The following is a 13753-nucleotide window of genomic DNA, read 5'->3' on the forward strand; positions in this document are numbered from 1 at the left end:
CACCTCAATGGATATGTGAACAAACAGAACTTTAGATATTGGAATGATCAGAACCCTCACCAACTCCATGAAAAACCCCTGCACTCTGCCAAGGTAACAAGTTGGTGTGCAATGTCCTCATTGGGAATAATAGGCCCTTATTTTTTTGAGAATGAAAGACTGCAACCTGTTATCGTGAATGCTGAGCATTAGTCAACAATGTTAAGGTTATTCTTCATTCCTCAGCTTCGTCAATATGCAGTGAATGATGAAACGTTATTTCAACAATATGCAGCAACAAGTCACACAGCCCGCGTGAGCATTAATGTTCTCAATTAAGTTTTTCTTAACTGGGTGATTTCCAAGAATGGAGTGATTGCTTGCATTTTCTAATGAATAGCTGGACCCTATTTTCTCTACAACACACAAAAATGATTATTAAAAATATTTTCTACTTCTGACTATTTGTTAATAAACTTTTCATTGAGTTTGATAGAAACATAGCTTCCTGTGCTCTCAGCTGCCATGTTTCCCTGTTAACAATATCCCAGATTGTTTCAATTTATTATCACTGGTACTAATCTCAGACATAATGCATATACTTCTGGACTTTTTAATAACTTGTCTTAATACAGTGCAGTAGTTTTTATAGTGTTTCACTATTTGTGGATTATTACTTCTTCTAGCTATAAGATACATTTCCCTTTTCTGTTTACAAGATTTTTTATCCCTTAAGTGAACCATGGCTTTTTATATGGTTTCTTACAATTATGTCTCAGTGTTTTCTTAGGGAAACTGTTTTCAAATATAAAATATAAAAACAGAGGTATCATGAAACAGGTTAAATTTTAAATTAGCATCAGGTTCCCTCTACACTTCATCCCAATCTACTGTTGCAAGCTTTCCCTAAAATATACAGTTTTTCAATCGTTAATGGAACACATTATTTTGAAGGGCTATTTTGCATTACTGTATGCAGCTATATCATATACTGTAACTAGCTGTGCATCATTATAAGACAGACCTTTCTTAACAGGAAAAGTTTTTATTTGATTAAATTTATCTTGGTCTGTAAAAACATTATCTGCTTTCCTGTACCACCCGAGTAGGAAAATCAATAACTGATACCAAATTGAAAGAACCAAGTAATACTTCAAGGTCAAGCTTTCTATTGGACTCTTCAGAAAATCTACATTGAAATCTCCACGAGCAATAATTTGCTTCCCTCTGCCTGGGAGATAGCACAACAAAGAATCCCAAGTTTTTCCAAAGTAGCTGAAAAGTTCTGAATGGGGACCTATACACAGTTACAATTATATAAGTACCATTATTTAGTTTAAGATCACAAGCACTTGTATTGTAGTGGACTGACAAGACAGCCAGTCCACAGTGACGGGTAACCGAAAGGCACGCGTTTACACACGCCGGCTGGCGGTAGGTCTGAAACAGGATACGTAATGAATGCTATAAAGAAAAGTACGTAGCTGCTGGAATACTTAACTTTAATCCATCATTTGTATACAGCATTCTGGATGATACAAGTGAGACTCTCTCTAGAAATGGTTAATGGCGCCTTGCTAGGTCGTAGCCATGGACTTAGCTGAAGGCTATTCTAACTATCTCTCGGAAAATGAGAGAAAGGCTTCGTCAGTTTAGTCGCTAGCAAAGTCGTCGTACAACTGGGATGAGTCCTAGTACGTCTCTCTAGACCTGCCGTGTGGTGGCGCTCGGTCTGCAATTACTGACAGTGGCGACACGCGGGTCCGACATGTACTAATGGACCGCGGCCGATTTGAAGCTACCACCTAGCAAGTGTGGTGTCTGGCGGTGACACCACATGTATAATTCGGAAATTTGCCCAAACTGTGCAAGTATTTCAGCCCTGACGCATACACTATTATACACTAATATTTCGTATGAAATGGAATGTGCCTAATGCAGAAATGGAATGCAAATTTTAAGACTTAACTAATAATTAATTGCAGGAAAAAATCTTGTACAGCACTTCTTTATTACAGCATACATTAGCGTATGTGTAGGAGCTGAAATACTTGTACAGTTTGGGCAAATTTCCAAATTATAGACTTTCCGCTTTGATCAAGTTTTACTATGGCAACTCCTCCTCTCTCCGCAGTGTCTCTACTTACATGTGCTGAAAGCTTATATCTACCTACATTTACCTTTTACATATCTATGACTACATGATGTTCAGACAGGCACAGTACATCTATTCCATCCTGAGTTTCTAAATCTTCTAAACAAACAAGGAAGTAGGCTACTTTGTTTTTTAATGCCCTGATATTCTGATACAATATACTAGTATTATTTTCACTGTGCTTTTATGATAATCTTGTGACATGCTAACATTATTTTTATTGCAGTGTGATTTCTTCTCAAATCATACAGGTCATGTCAACTCGTGGTCATGAATTGCTCTGGAAAACATATATATTAGACCATTATATCATAAGTATTAAGAAATAAAGTATTTTCGTTTTATCTTAATTTTTGTAAATGGTATGGCCCTTTAAAAAAGTGTGCTTTGTAAATAAGTCTTAAAACAGTAGAGAACAAAAAAACCTAATAAACTAATAGTACTGTAGATCTGCCAGATGTCTTGGGTCGAAGCTCCCTCGTAGTGTGTTAAAATTTAGTTGACACCCACACACTTATGGGCTTCCTGTAACTTTCAAATTTAAGACAAAAGTACAAAATTTGAGTTAAGTTTCTACTTAAAAATTTTCTTTGTAATTTTTTATAATTATTGTAAAATAAATTTCATGACTCAGATTTCAACCTTCCACAGCACTTTGATGCAACTCTCAAAAATTCTGGAGAAAATAGACTTTGAAGTTTTCCGCATGTCTTTAATACCCAAAGGTAAGATAGATTTTTTGATAGGCAGTGTGGCTTTGCAGGAAGTGTAAGTTTTTGATTACTGCTGGTGTAAATTTCTTAAACAAAGGTTGTGTGTTTATAAGCATTTCTGTGAAGTGTAATATGCATAAAAATGGGGAAAGAATGGTAGTGCTCGAGACGGATATTTGCCAGGTCGCATGGTGAAGTCCCCTTTCATGTTTTTACCCCGTTTGAACAACTGTCATATAAATATAAAAGGCATCAATTATATGCTAATTAACATGTATCTGTCATTTTTATGAAAAATGCATGTCTTCTTATTTGTAACTATCTGAGTATCTGGTGTTGAATGGGTATGTATTTATTCCAATCATCTATTGATTCATTTAGTCCTCTGTCCATCTCCTCCTCTCCCCTCTCTCTGTCCATCTCCTCCTCTCCCCTCTCTCTGTCCATCTCCTCCTCTCCCCTCTCTCTGTCCATCTCCTCCTCTCCCCTCTCTCTGTCCATCTCCTCCTCTTCCCATTCTGTGTCCATCACCTCTCCCCTCTCTCTGTCCATCTCCTCCTCTTCCCATTCTGTGTCCATCACCTCTCCCCTCTCTGTCCATTTCCCCCCTTCCCTCTCTGTCCATTTCCTCCACTCTTTGTCCATCTCCTCCTTACCCCTTTCTGTCTGGCATCTCCTGTTGATGGACCTCGCCCCCAGAGTATTTCTTTCCTGAAAGCATGTAATGTGTGTGCCAAGTTTGTTTGAAGTCGATTAAGGGGTTAGGAGTAGCTTTCTACCTATGGCCTTGCCCATGTACACATATCACATATGTTTAACATATTTCACACAATTTTGATCACATATTTCACCTGTGTCTAGTGAATTTCACCTTGCAGTTTTGTTTTTACACATCTCAGAGTTTGTGACCTCATATCTCCTGAACGGTGTGTTGTACGTTGATATAACGGCACAGGCATATCCAGTAGTATATATGGGTACAGTCTCTGAAATGTGTTGCAAGTAGAGTTAAGAGTAAAGAAGTAATAAATTAAAACATCATACATGATGCTGCAGATTTTGATGCATCTCAGTGTTCATGATGTCATAACTCTTTAACTATTTGTTATGCAGTGATATATGTTTGTGAGTAGATTCAGTGGTATACATGAATACCGTCTGCAAAATGTGCTGCAAAAAGAATCTGTAGTAAAGTAATAAATTAAAAGGTCATGTGTAACATGGCAGTTTTACTGCATGAATAGCGAAATGTATTTTTTACATTCATCATTTTGTTTCAGAGAGAAAGTCTCATAAAGGTTAAAGGTTTGAAATTATGTGTAAATTTGGTTGCAAGTCTCTCAAATAGTGGATAAATGTAGTCTGGCTATTTGTGTGTTGTGACTTAGGCTCCTTTTTCATCCTCACCCCTTTGACATATAGTTGGTCCTTACTTTACCCCCCCCCCCCCTCCCATACCATAGTGCTTTTCAGACAGTAAGTGATATGTGTACCAAGTTTTATTAAGTGAATTAGGAAGAGCTGTGGAAAACACATGCACTTTTATAATGTGTGAATTACATAATGAACACAAAAAAACCATTGTACATTGCAGATATAAATTATTAATTACCAGTCTCTCATAAAGGATTGATAATAAAGATTTTTTAAATTAAAAAAAAATTACAAATTAATTTTTTTGTCATTATGTATTTTACACTTTGTGGAAATGCTTGTGGAATGTGCACCTTTATTTAAAAATTTACATCAGCCAGGAATTGAACCTGAGCCTGTCATGTTGCAGGTGAACATTTTACCACAGAGCCTTGCAGCCCTACAAGAAAATGATCTTGCTTTAGGTTACCGTATTAAATATGCGGAGAAAACTTCAAAGTCTCTTTTCTCCAGAAATTTTGAGAGTTTCATTGAACTGCTTTTAGCAGTTGAAATTTGAGTTCTGAGTCTGATATATTTAAAAAAATACAAATAACTAATTGCCATGTGGTCTCCTTGTCAGGCACAGATTGAACGTTATCACTTCAAATGTCTGACATGGATGCAAGATTTGGTTCTTAGGTGGGTCGAGGGGCATTTCAGTTTCTTACTTTCCTCCCCCCACCACTCTTATCACCATTAAAAAAAAATGAACTCGCTGCCACTGCACAGCACTGCCAAGAGACCAACAATTTTGTTCTCCAAAAGTACTTCTTGATAAATCACCCCGTGAGCTACCGCATTTCCCTTCAGAAGGTAAGTGAAAGTAGCATCATGCAGCATTAGCCCACCAGATGTTTTCCATCTCTTGAGTGAATAGAGGCCTTATTTGCACCCATAGATGTGTGCCTGGGATCATCAAAATGAACTTTTGTCTGGTTCAGATTCATTGATGACATTTTCATGATCTGGACTCATGGCAAGGACAACCTTTGTTCTTTCTTCCATAACCTCAGCACCTACTTTCAAATCTTCTTCACCTGGTCCTTCATGCCACCTTCCTCCTGGAAGGAATACACCAGATCGATCCTACCAGATTAACCCAGAGAATTATGTAATGTAATTTGCCACAGAATATTATGATCATGAAACCTTACAGATTAGCACTCGTATCCTGTTGGAATACCTTCTCCTTCAGGCTCTCCACCCCCAAGCATGGTTTTCCAAATTCTTAGCCTCTAATATTGTCAGTCACATGTTAACTGTTTAACTAGTTCATTATTTCCTGTGAGAAAGTGAATTTTATTCTCAGATATAATTGTTCAAATTGCTTTCAGGGCAGGGGCTGGATAGTTGGGCTTGAGTATCTCCTGCAACATGCTAGGCACAGGGGACCCTTAATCCTACTCCATTTGTCAGCTGCCGTGGTTATCCCTCTTTCACCCTTTTTTTTAAACTGCTTTTTGTAGCTGTTAGCTCTTTTCTCTATTGCAGGATTAGCAATCTGATGCTAATAGTTGAACAGGTTTTTATGTTTCCTCCTAGAGAGTGGTTTCTATTCTCATCTGTAACACTTTGACCACAGTGGGTAGAGGGTAGGACACTTGCGAGAGAGATGTGCTCCTGCCAAATGCGGAACCCCGAGGGACTCTCAATTTTGCCCACTGACTTACTGGCATGTTTATTACTCTCACCTTATTTTACTATTGTTGGTCCTGTTGTTCTCATTATATGTGGTCCTATTGTTGTCATTATATGTGTAGATTTCTCACATTTACTATTACAGAATTGCCTAAAAGGAATTATTTATACCATTACTGTCTTTCCCTTGCATCGAGTTGGTGGGGATCAGTCATGTGAAAAGCATCTTCTTGCAGATGAGCCATGGGGGATGCCTCATCTGTTAATTGGCCTACCAACCAGCCCTGACCGGTATACTTTCACCTCTCTTTAAGTTGTGCCTCACCTCTTCCATCAGTGCTTCACCTTTGCCACTCCTACACCCCTCAGGGGCTCAGCATTCGTTTGCTGAGTACGGGCTTGGTGTCCGCAGGGTTCCTGAGCTGGGGACTGGTAAGTACCACCAGTCCTCTGTCACCGTAAGCTCTGCTCACACTTCAACGACCATCATGCGGGGCAGTGGTGGAATGTTGTGTGGTTTCGGAGAACGGAGGTCTTGGCTTCACCTCCTGGACTGCAAGGAAGGTACCCACCTCTATAATAATAAAAAAAAAAACTCAACCTCAAGGTGTGCTACGTGATGAGGAGGTGAATGGCTGTTGAGGTGAAACAGTCTTTAGCGAGCAACCTCTGGGGCAACTGCCCCGCCCCAGTTGAATCAGGCTTGCTCAGGCATGCAGGGCTCTGAATGGGTCGACGGTTGTTTCCCTAGCGTCTCATGGGATCCTTATGGAACTGTCTCATGAAACTACTACTCCTGACGGGATGGGTGTACTGTCAGGCAACACCTACACCCACTCCTCCAAGAGAGTTCAGTTGGTCAGTCCTCCCGAAAAGAAGTCTCTGAGTAGTAGTAACAGGGCATTAATGTGCCATAACACTTTCATTGTAATAAAGCAAAACGGGGGAAGCTTCGAGAAGATATCCCCTTTCTATATTAACAAGGCATTGGAAGGTATTGCTGGGTCTCTGAGAAGTGTCAAACGACTATGTAATGGAACACTTTTGGTTAAAACTGCTAATTCCACCGAAATATCTAAGCTTCTGGGATGTAAGGCCTTAGGTGACTACTCAATCAAGGCTGAATTGCATAACACCCTTAACTATAGTAAGGTCGCGGTTTGGAAGAATTTCAGCTACTGGTCCAGGATAAACCTTTCTGCATCTGCTTACAAGAAACGCATCTTAGTCACAGAAACACCTACATTATGGGGCTACCACATATACAGGAAGGAAGATACTACTGGAGACAGGGCTAAAGGTGGATTGGCTATTTTTCTTGATGACAGGTACCACTCCTCTCCTGTCCCTCTTACCATGACCATCCAAGCAATTGCTGTGAAAGTTCTCTCACCGTTTACTATCACAATGTGTTCTTCATACCTGCCCCCCCCCCCCCCTCCCCCCGTCCTCCCCCATGACACTTTGGATGCGGCCACACTGGCAGACTTCTTCCAGGCACTCCCACGCCCATTCCTTCTTGTGGGGGACTTCAATGTCCACAATATGCTGTGGGGCTCGGCTACTACTTGCTCCAGGGGTCGGCTGATCGAGCGACTCGTCCATTCTGAGGATATCTGCCTTCTGAACGCAGGTCAGATGACTCACTTTTCTACAGCTACAGGGTCTTTTTCAGCTTTTGGTCTTTGCTTTTGTTCCTCAGCTATTGCAGTTACAGTTCAGTGGGAAGTGGCTCCAGATTTACATTCTAGTGACCACTTCCCAGTGTGGATTCGTCTGCCACGTAGGACAGTGACCAGCAGGGGACCACACAGGTGGATGATACAAGGGGCAAATTGGTTACAGTACAGTCAATAGGCTACTTTTGAACGAAAGGATTGTGCACAAGAAGCAGCGGCCCATATCACTCATGAGATCCAAAGGGCTGCTGCAGAGTCCATCCCCAGGTCTAGTAACCACCTCAGACGACAGCCTGTACCTTGATGGAATAATGACTGTCGATTAGCCACCAGGGCCAGACGGACAGCTCTTCGGAACTTCAAATGGTGTCCAACTACAGACAATCTTTGTCTTCAGGTCTGCGAGAGCACATGCAAGGCAAGTGATCAAAGAACAGAATCGGTCCACTTATGCTGCACACGTTTGGGAATCAATAAGATGGATTTCAGGCAAGGGTAGTACACATCCCCTTACGGCCTTGCCAAATAATGGGGTCTTGGTGGACATGCCAGAAGAGATAGCTCACATTTTAGCTGAACACTTCTTTTATTAAGTCATCCAGACAAGCTCCTGCTGTTCAGGTATTCCGTCGGACTGCAGAGATGAGGAAGCTCAATTTTTTTCTCGCATAAGGAAGAAGTCTACAACCTTCCATTCTCCTTGTGGGAACTGAATCAGCTTTATCTGCAGCCAGAGACACTGCTCCAGGACCTGATGAGATTCGTTATACCATGCTTTGTCATCTGTGCCCTGAAGCAAAAGGTCAGCTCCTCTCTTGTTTCAATCAGATTTGGTTTGATGGACAGTACCCCACGACTTGGAAGGAGGCAATCTTAATTCCATTCTGGAAACCAGGTAAGGACCGTAGCGCCCCTAACAATTACCAGAGTGTTGCCCTTACTAGTTTCATGGGTAAGACCCTTGAATGCATGGTCAACTGCTGCCTTGTCTGGCTGCTCGAGTCCCAAGGTTACCTGGCCACTCCCAGTGTGGTTTCAAGCACTACCGTTCCACTCTTGACAACTTAATTCTACTGGAGATGGCGAAATGTGTCCTCCTTACGCCTAAACCATTTAGTGTGTGTGTTTTTTGACCTCGAAAAAGCATATAACACTACTTGGAGGTACAACACCCTTCGCCAACTTCATGAATGGGAACTAGGTGGACGACGCCTGCTGCTTCTGATCCAATCCTTTCTCAAGGACAGACGTTTTCGTTATCACATTGGCGATGCCATGTCTCATTGCTATGTTCAGGAGAATGGTGTGCCCCAGGACAGTGTCCTCAGTGTCACATTGTTTGCCGTCGCTATCAATGGCATTTCCTCTGCAGTCAGGAGTCCTGTCAGATGCTCTTTGTTTGTGAATGACTTTGCAATCTTGTACTCTTCCTCTGATCTTACGATGATGACGAGGCATCTACAACTGACCATTAGGAGGCTGGAAACCTGGGCCCAGACAACTGGTTTTCGGTTGTAACCTGAGAAGACTGTGTTTGTCAATTTTAATCATGCTCGTCAGAGTTTTAACCAACCAGAGCTTACAATGTGGGACCGTATTTTACTTTTTGAAGACAGTGTGCTTTTTGGGTTTATTATTTGACTCGAAATTAACGTGGCTCCCACACCTGAAAGACCTACGAACAAAGGGCTTCCCGTTGTTGAACATTTTGAAATGCCTTGGCGGGAAAACATGGAGAGCTGACATGTCCCGCCTCCTACAGTTTTATAGGGCATTTGTTCGATCATGCTTAGACTACGGCAGCGTGGTCTATGGATCGGCCCGTCCTTCCTACCTCCGGATGTTAGATGCTGTCCACCATGCGGGCGTTCGGATATCGACTGGAGCCTTTCGGACTAGTCCAGTTCAGAGTCTGTGTGCAGAGACTGGTGAACCACCACTCTGGATTTGGCGACGTATCATTTTGGCTCGACAGGCGTTGAAAATCTCTGTCACCCCAGTCATTGGCATTTAGTTCTTTGATCCAACCCACCTTTGAACAACTGTTCAGGAATTGGCCCCAAGCGACCCAGCCATTTGGTATACGTGCTATGGACTGCCTTGAGGATCTGGATCTCTCGGGCATGAAAATACACACCCAGGGATGGAACGCACTGTCGCCTTGGTGTCTTCGGAGGCCCAAAGTGATTTTAGGCGTGACACAGTACCCGAAAAATTGTACTCCAGATATGGTTTTTACAACTTTGTTTTCGTCTATTTTAATATGTACCATAGTTTTATTCTTATTTATACAGATGGATCCTAGCAGGGGAATGCTCTCGGTTGATCTGTGGTTTTCCCTGATAGGGTTTTTAAAGTGCATCTTCCAGAACAATTTACAAATTATGATGCCGAGTTATATGGCATTCTAATGGCACTGGAGAGGGTTCACAGACATCACTGTAAAAGTTTTCTTGTCTGTTCCGACTCTCTTAGTGCACTGCAAGTGCTTCACCAAATGTATCCAGTACACCCGCTGATTCATCTCATCCATGACTGCTTACAGCGGCTCCAATGCCATGGCAATGAGGTGATCTTTTGCTGGGTACCTGGCCACGTTAGAATACAGGGTAACGTCGTGGCTGATAGAGCTGCCAAGGAAGCATGTTGGGATGGTGCTGTCCATGAATGTTCCATCCCGTTGCACGCCATTGTATCATTTTCTGACAGATGCATCATGCATTAGTGGGGGACTGAATTGTTGCAGGTGTCGGACAAACTGCGGTTGCTCAAACCGACCACAAAAGCTTGGCGGGCTTCGTGTCAGCCTCGCCGCTGGAAGGTTTGCTTACCAGACTGTGCATCGGGCATAGCTCTTTAACACATGGCTTCCTCCTCCCAGGGGAGGATCCACCTTTCTGTCAAGTTTGTGGCGTGCTGCTTTCAGTTCAGCATATTGTGGCTAAGTGTGTCCTGTATACTGATATTAGGGCAGCCCTTGGTCTTGCTGGAGATCTGATCACCATCCTCGCAGATACCGATGCCAGTGTTAACAGAGTGGTGAAATTTTGTGAACTATCAGGCAGCTATCAGGGACAGCCTTCGTCCCCACCCATGAGATTTCATGTTGACTTTTCATCAGGGCACTGATGACTGTGATGTCAAGCACCCCCTCAACCCAACTCATATCATCATCATCATCATCATCATCATCTTTGCCGCTCCTACATACAATCATAATTAGATCAAATTTCAGGCCATGTAATTATCCAGATTCAGTCTCCAGATCACTTGCTTTTATTTCCAAATGACTGCTTTCGGGCCCGAGCAGTTAACTTTCAGTTTCATATCTGAAAGTTACTATGTAACTGTAACAAATGATCTGAAGATGAACAGCTGGCCTGAAACTGGTCATGTGGAATAGAAGAAAGTGATTTGGTGACTGAGTTTTGACAATTTTATGTAATAACAGCTGTGGACACATTGTGATGACAAATGTGTCCAGTTTTGCCAAATTTCTGGCTGACATAACTCACTCCAGACGTAATACCTCCTGAAGGAGAGACTGACGACCTTGCTGTTTAGTCCTTTAACCCCACCCCCCCTTCCTCCCAGTGAACCAGATTTGGTTTGGTTCTGTAGTAGTGGCTCTTAGGTACCCAAAGAGGGCTCATACACTACCTCAAAGCTCCCATGTGCAAGTATCTTTCTTCTACATTCCAAACTTGAGAGAAACTGAGATGTGTTGGTGCGACCATGGTGCTGACACTAAAATAAATGTCTTATTGAAGTGCTCATAATGACCACCTAAATTAATAGTTGACATGGTGCTGTTTACTATTTCATAGCTACAGAAGGTTAATTTTAGTCTCATCATCAGTTTTCTGCTGTATTAGCAGGTCCTTTGCCTCTCCATTTTTTTGCGATCCATTGCTTCCTTCTTAAGGCTGCTGTATGTTGTGCTGTCCATCATGTCATCCAGTATCTAACCTTCTAAAACTGTTTTTATCAGTCCACCATTCTTTCTTAATATATGCACAATCCAGTTTCTTTTTCTTCTTTTTATTACATCTAGTAACTGTCTTTTCTCTCCCACTCTTCTCAGTGCCTCTTCATTTCTTACTGTGTCCATCCAACTTATTCTTTCCATCCTCTGCCATGTCCGCATCTAAAAAACCTCCAGCCTTTCTCTGTCTTTCTTCCTCAAAGTCCATGTTTCAGCGCCATGTAGAACAACACTCCATACAAGACATTTACTGAGTCTCTTCCTGAGTTCTCTGTCCAGACCACTGCAGAAAATTCTCCTTTTCTTATAAAATGCCTCTTTTGCCATTGCTATCCTTGTTTTAATTTCTGTGGTGCACTTCCAGTCGGTGTCTATCCTGCTTCCAAGATACTTAAAATTTTGCACCTGTTCTAATATTTCTCCATTGAGCATAATTTTTATTTCCTTATTTCCTCCTAGTGCCAATACTTTTGTTTTCTTTGTGTTAATTTTCATTCCATAATTTCCGTTAGCTTCAGTGGTCTCCACCAAATCCTGCAATTCTTTTTGCCCTGTGGCGAGAAGGAACATGTCATCAGCAAACCTCAAACACCCTACTCTTCTTCCTCCAATTTCTACTCCGTTTTCCTCTAATGAACATTGTTGTTGTGGTCTTCAGTCCGGAGACTGGTTTGATGCAGCTCTCCATGCTACTCTATCCTATGCAAGCTTCATCATCTCCCAGTACCTACTGCACCTAAATCCTCCTGAATCTGCTTGGTGTATTCATCTCTTGGTCTCCCTCTACGATTTTTACCCTCTACACTGTCCTCCAATACTAAATTGGTGATCCCTTGATGCCTCAGAACATGTCCTACCAACCGATCCCTTCTTCTAGTCAAGTTGTGCTACAAACTTCTCTTCTCCCCAAGCCTATTCAACACCTCCTCATTAGTTATGTGATCTACCCATCTAATCTTCAGCATTCTTCTGTAGCACCACATTTCGAAACCTTCTATTCTCTTCTTGTCCAAACTATTTATCGTCCATGTTTCACTTCCATACATGGCTACACTCCATACAAATACTTTCAGAAATGACTTCCTGACACTTAAATCTATACTCGATGTTAACAAATTTCTCTTCTTCAGAAACGCTTTCCTTGCCATTGCCAGTCTACATTTTATATCTTCTCTACTTTGATCATCATCAGTTATTTTGCTCCCCAAATAGCAAAACTCCTTTACTACTTTAAGTGTCTCATTTCCTAATCTAATTCCCTCAGCATCACCCGACTTAATTAGACTACATTCCATTATCCTCATTTTGCTTTTGTTGATGTTCATCTTATATCCTCCTTTCAAGACACTGTCCATTCCGTTCAGCTGCTCTTCCAGGTCCTTTGCTGTCTCTGACAGAATTACAATGTCATCGGCGAACCTCAAAGTTTTTATTTCTTCTCCATGGATTTTAATACCTACTCCGAATTTTGTTTCCTTTACTGCTTGCTCAATATACAGATTGAATAACATCGGGGAGAGGCTACAACCCTGTCGCACTCCCTTCCCAACCACTGCTTTCCTTTCATGTCCCTCGACTCTTATAACTGCCATCTGGTTTCTATACAAATTGTAAATAGCCTTTCGCTCCCTGTATTTTACCCCTGCCACCTTCAGAATTTGAAAGAGAGTATTCCAGTTAACATTGTCAAAAGCTTTCTCTAAGTCTACAAATGCTAGGAACGTAGGTTTGCCTTTCCTTAATCTTTCTTCTAAGATAAGTCATAAGGTCAGTATTGCCTCACATGTTCCAATATTTCTACGGAATCCGAACTGATCTTCCCCGAGGTCGGCTTCTACCAGTTTTTCCATTCGTCTGTAAAGAATTCATGTTAGTATTTTGCAGCCATGACTTATTAAACTGATAGTTTGGTAATTTTCACATCTGTCAACACCTGCTTTCTTTGGGATTGGAATTATTATATTCTTCTTGAAGTCTGAGGGTATTTCGCCTGTCTCATACATCTTGCTCACCAGATGGTAGAGTTTTGCCAGGACTGGCTCTCCCAAGGCCGTCAGTAGTTCTAATGGAATGTTATCTACTCCCGGGGCCTTTTTTCGATTCAAGTCTTTCAGTGCTCTGTCTAACTCTTCACGCAGTATCGTATCTCCCATTTCATCTTCATCCACATCCTCTTCCATTTCCATAA

General features: G+C 41.7%; 1 protein-coding gene across 3 annotated transcripts in view; it reads left to right on the top strand.

Moving 5' to 3' along the window:
• The window catches only part of LOC126170199 (uncharacterized), a 73883-nt gene that overhangs the window by 27586 nt on the left and 32544 nt on the right, over positions 1 to 13753 (top strand). Inside the window, exon 2 of one of the 3 annotated variants that reach the window (XM_049920704.1) lies at positions 2786 to 2859. The exons of the other annotated variants lie outside the window; for them this stretch is intronic. The gene's annotated coding sequence lies outside the window, so the exon portion shown is untranslated. The remainder of the gene's footprint in view (positions 1 to 2785; positions 2860 to 13753) is intronic. 3 annotated transcript variants of the gene reach the window in all.

Source organism: Schistocerca cancellata, chromosome 1 (assembly GCF_023864275.1).
Source record: "Schistocerca cancellata isolate TAMUIC-IGC-003103 chromosome 1, iqSchCanc2.1, whole genome shotgun sequence".
Lineage (NCBI taxonomy): Eukaryota > Metazoa > Arthropoda > Insecta > Orthoptera > Acrididae > Schistocerca > Schistocerca cancellata.